The sequence below is a fragment of the Lucilia cuprina genome, chromosome X (assembly GCF_022045245.1).
Source record: "Lucilia cuprina isolate Lc7/37 chromosome X, ASM2204524v1, whole genome shotgun sequence".
In the NCBI taxonomy this organism is placed as follows: Eukaryota; Metazoa; Arthropoda; class Insecta; order Diptera; family Calliphoridae; genus Lucilia; species Lucilia cuprina.
In genome coordinates, this window is record NC_060949.1 from 13,169,706 (window position 1) to 13,175,392 (window position 5,687).

A 5,687-nucleotide genomic window follows, 5' to 3' on the forward strand; every position below is an offset into this window, starting at 1 on the left:
ATTTATTGATAAAAAACTAAAATTTCTAAATGAGGCTTTATATAGGTCAAATATGGACCGATCCTCCGTAAATTTGGGAAAAGGATATATTTCTAAATAACAGTTAGTTTTGTTGAGTTTCATTGCGATACAAGTGGTTACAAGTCAATTTTAGACGTTTAAGTCATTTTTTGAAAACAGGATCAGAAGATAGAAGTAAACTATTAAAAATATCTTCATTCTGTGATTGCCTGGAGCATTTTCTTGAGCTGAAAAGTTGAACATGCTTAAAATCTCGATTCCTCGCTTCCTGGGCTTCTTCTGTTAACTCTCCAAGTGGAAGAATATTCGATTCAATTATTATTTGACCATGACACAATACTTTGTGTACTGTTGGTGTTAGTTCCCTCCATGGATACAGAGATACAAGTAATTTAGAAATTTCAGATGTATATTCCCCAAATCGATTTCCATTAATTTTATGTTTACTATTCAGTGCCATTAAAATAGTGTTAACTCTTCGAAGCAACTCCTTGTCGATTCCAGTTATTTTTGAAGTAATTTCAAAATCACGAAAAAACCTTCTCGCCGTATTACCGTCATTTGTACTACCGCAACTTGGAAGTGGTTTGTCGATGTTTAATCCCATCTGAACTTTAAATTCTTCTTGGATTCTGCTTTTTTCCGCAGCTCTCAGTTCTTTCAATTCTTCATTATTTTTTGTTGATTTAGTAAGATTCTCTGGCACACTTCTATATTTGAGGTCGTATGCTATGTGTAAAAAGTAATCCAAAAATCGTATTCTGGCATGAAGTGAAATTCCGAAAGACAGGACTTCTTCATTAATACTTCTGCTTTTGTTTATATTTGAGAATTGCGACTTTTTCTCATTACATATTGAGCATCTCCAGAAGGAAGAAGTTTCTGTTATGGCATTGCTGACCTTTCCATCAATCATTGTTAAGCTTAGCTGATATGATACGTTAATAGAGAATTCCTTTATTTTTATGCAAATGGGCTCCAGTGCATTTATTTCATCTTTTAAATATTCCACTAAATCTTTTGTTGTTTTCTTTGACTCCTTTATATATTCAAATCCAATGGGTCTACAAAAATTTTTTGAACCCGGAGTTGTATTGATCCATATATCTTCAAATGAATTTCCGATGCTTGACGATGATGGATTAAGGGAATATGAACGAATTCGTAATGGCACTAATGATGACATAAATACACTTTTGTAGTCTGCTAATGTCCGACTTGTTTGTATTCTGAAGTGCTGATAAACCGTCACATCCCCACTTACACATTAAGACAACATCACAGTTATGAATTTTCCTTAGTTGGTCTTCTGAAAAGTCTGACACAATTCTTGATGCTGTGTTTTCGAGCAAAGATGATATATCAATACAAGCTTCCACATCATTAACAGCAATAGGTGATGGTAGGATAGTTTGTTTTTTTCCTGGATCGCCTTGTATGATGGTAATATATTGTGTCCTTTTTCATGCAGAGCTTTCCTTAATATTTGGTACTTATTTCGACTGAGACCCAGTTCCAACATAAGCGCTATTGCTTCCTCTTCAGTAAAATTTGATTGTGATGTTGGAGTTGGTATACTTTCCACAATTCGCTTAAGTCGTTTTGGTGAACATAAGTCTTCGTATGACTTGCAAGGCGCTCTTGCTGATGTGTTGTAAGTTGAGATTTCCGTAGTAGTTTCCATCCAACTACAAAATTTTAATCGAAATTTCTTTTGATTTCCATCCACAGACTTACTTTTTACATCAAAAAGTTTTAAAAAGTTTTCAATTTTTGATATGCCTGTTTTGTCTACTTTTCTACTATATGTAGTTTTTATATAATTTGAAATGTCTTCAATTCTTTCTGGCCCTTTTGAAGATACACTCCATAAAACGGAACACAACTCTTCGTACTTTAATGTAAACTTCATTGTAGATTTTTATAAATATGGTACTTAAAATCTGAGAATTCTACCAATTCTTGTCATTTCCGATACAGGTATTCCAAAGTAAAAAATTACGAACTGTCTACCTATTAACATTTAGGACTATATTACTATAACCTGTAATTTACAAACATCAGCACAAACGTATAATACCCTCCCCACTATAGTGGTGTAGGGTATAAATATAATTTTATTATGAGCCACGCACAACAACACCTAAATCACCCCACACAAACCACCGTTCCCGCGCACCGAAATTATGAAAATTTAAGCATAATAGGACCTTTCAATTATAAGGATAAGCAAACAAATAGAATATAGGTAAATATAAGATTTAAACATGTCCTGTCATATTTAATACTAAAATATGAAAAATATGAAATTAAAGGATACAGGTTTAAATGAACATATTTTTGAATGTAATTGAGATATTGGCTTGAAATTTTTTGTAAAGGGTCGAGAATTTCCATATCTAACTAAAAAAGATATTAAGGGATAAATATGGACTAAATTGTTGTAGCTATCTGCGATCCTATTAAAATTTTTATATAAATCATAGTTTTAGAAATTTAACAAATATGTAATATATGACAAAATCTTTATTTATGAACAAAACTCAATGAAATCTTCAACGCTTGTTAAATTTGTCATTTCAAATAAGAAAATGCAAAAAAATTGAAAAGGTCAAAGGGCATCCCGCAATTCCCAAAAATACGAATGAAAATCCCAAAAATGGAATTTTTACATTTTTGCCCATAGGGTCCGCATTTCTTTCAGGGCTGGAAAATACTTTTGGAGTAAATAGAAAACATATTGAGGTTTCCAAAACTGCTTTCAGTTTTCTGATCCCAGCTTTGGGATTTTTGAACATGTCGCCCAAAGTTGAAGTTTTGATAAAAAATAGGTCATATTCGGAAGGACGCAGTGGCAACATTTTCAAAAAATAGGACAAGCTTTTTACGCCAAAGCGTTCTGCGTAAAGATACCTTTTAGAAAACTATAAAATTGTTATATCTTCTTAAAAAAAATTTATTTTATTAATAAAAAAGTTAAGACACATTTTGGGCAAAAAAACAGCAAAAATCTAAAATTTTTGGAATTTCTAAATTAAAAAACGTATATTTTTGGATCTGTAAATGATATTGATCTTGTATATTATTGGAAATTTTATTGTCTAACTAGAAAGAAAAAATTGAGTCCATTTGGCCCAAAATTACGCCAGGTATTCAAAAAAAGGCGGACCAAGGTATGGTAAATTTTGTATCACTATATTTTTAAATGCCTATAACTCGGATATTATAAGAGATAAGTAGTATGTCCAAGCATGTTTTTTCAAGATCTCGTCGAGCGCTTTGGGTGAAAAACAAAAAAATTGAACGAGTTTAAAAATTATATATGTCGTAGGTACCCTACTCTGAGCCGCCACAGCTCCGTCCCTGGGGTATCTGCGGGGTTCATCTTCAAAACTTGAATACTTCTTGGCTACGCTCACGCCAAATTTTATCCCGATCGGATCAGCCGTTTAGAAATGCCAGATTTATTTCCAAAAACTTCCATTCTGCCCCACTGTGCATCACTGAAGAAAATGCAAAGAAAGTGACGCTGTTAAAGTTAGTAGGTGCTGAGGCGTACAACACACACATTATATGCCCCCAGTTATTATATTTCACTAAAGGAAAAAATTCCATGGAGCCACAAAAGACTCATGTGAGAGCGTAGCGGAGTGGTACGCAAGAGTTAAAAAAACTTGCGTTAAGTTGCAAATTCGACAACAATTTAGATGCATTTATTCTCAATCAATTCGTAATGGGGCTTCCCGATAAAATTTTTGAACGAATGTGTGAGGAGGATGAACGGCTAACGGCAGATGAAGCTTTGCGTAAAGCAATGCTAGTATATTTGAGACAAAATTAGCAGCGAAGAGCGGCGAAGTCGACGTTAGCGCAGTTAATTATATCAAGCAGCGAGGAAGTAAGGTAGAAAGCAGAAACAAGAAGAATTTTAGACAAGACAACAATAGTGGCAACAACAATGTGAGAAGTAAAGAGAAGAAACGTAACACGTGTTTCCACTGCGGTTGGAAAAATCACTCATCCAATGAATGCCGATACAAAAACAGCTCATGCAATTTTTGCAACAAAATTGGGCACTTGGCATCAGTATGCCGAACTAAGTCTAACAAAATTAATTATGTGTCAAATAATAGTAATAAACAAGTTGATGTTGATGTTAATAACATATTCAATTCTGTTTTCAGTATCAATACGAATGGTAATGTGAGTAAGATGTACTCGCTTTCAGTGGTTATTGACGGGACTAAGGTTGAAGCAACGTGTGACACTGGCGCGCCATGCATCTTGGTTGCTGAATCATTTTTCAAAAATCAAAAAAACAAAACTTTGTTAAAATGTACTACACCGTATGTTAATTATAGCGGTAACAAAATAGAGATAATTGGTGAGTACGACGCTTCAATTTCATATTTAGGCCTTACAAAGAATTTAAAAGTTGTTGTTTCAAAATCGGTAGAACTTTTCTACGTGCTTTTGGTTTCGAATTGTTACAGGTAAACTCCGTAAATACTGAGGGCGGTTAACAAAAATATTCGAATGTTTTTAGTAATGAACTAGGCAAGTATAGGTTCAGTGAAGTATCTTTGTCTTTGAAAGAGAATGTAACCCCAATTTTTTATAAACCGCGCACAGTGGTATAGGAAAAAAAAAGAGGGAAATAATTCGGTAACTTCTAAACGGTTAATCCGATTTTAATGAAATTTGGTATGCGCAAAAAGGAGGTGTTGTCGAGTTTAGGTTTTGAATTTGGACCTTATGGGCCAACCAGGGGCCCGGCGGGGGGTCCTCAAATTAGGACACCTCGGCTATGTTAAATTTTTAAAACGATCCTATTTCTTCATTTGAGTTCCGATTTAAAAAAAATTTCGTATATAGAATCTCCTCATCGAGCACTATAAAAAATGTCGTCATAGCAGTAAATTATCTCTTATAGTTTAGGAGATATTCGCAATTGAAAATTAAAATTTTAAAATTTTTACCGTTCTTACTTTAGTTTTTTGATAATAGCGGGTCCAAATATTCCCGATTTTCGCATTTTGTAACGGGTTTCGATAACCCCGCCCCTGGTATGGATATAATAGGCAAAAAACCAAAAAATCCCATTTTTGGGATTTTTTAAAACTTTTTTGGGAATTCCGGGATTTCTAATAAGAAAATTCGAACTTTTTATTTAATTTTAGATTTTGAGTAAAAAAATCTACCTAACTGTAAAATTTCATAAAAAAAAATATTCATAAATAAAATTTTTATTGCAATTTGAAAAATTTGTATCTTCGCAAAAACTGAATAAAAACATTTTTTAATTTTTTAAAAAAAAGTATTCAGCGAAATTTTAATTTTCAAAAATTATATACAGTTTTGAAAAATAGACAAAATTACCTTTCCATTGATATATAACATGCCTACCTAATGTTTTTTAAGTGACAAATTAATTAGGGAAAACTCAACATCTTTCAGAAAATTTACCTAGCACTATTATTTTCATCCATAACGTTTACTCTTAAATTTGTTACATATATTAAAAAATTTTCAGGTATTATTTTTTAAACTGTAATGATTGTGACCTATTGAGGAAAAATTCATTACATAAGGATACGTTAGACATATTAGGTAGAATATCATAACCCTTTAAAAAATAATTTAATTTAAGTACCTGTAATTAATAT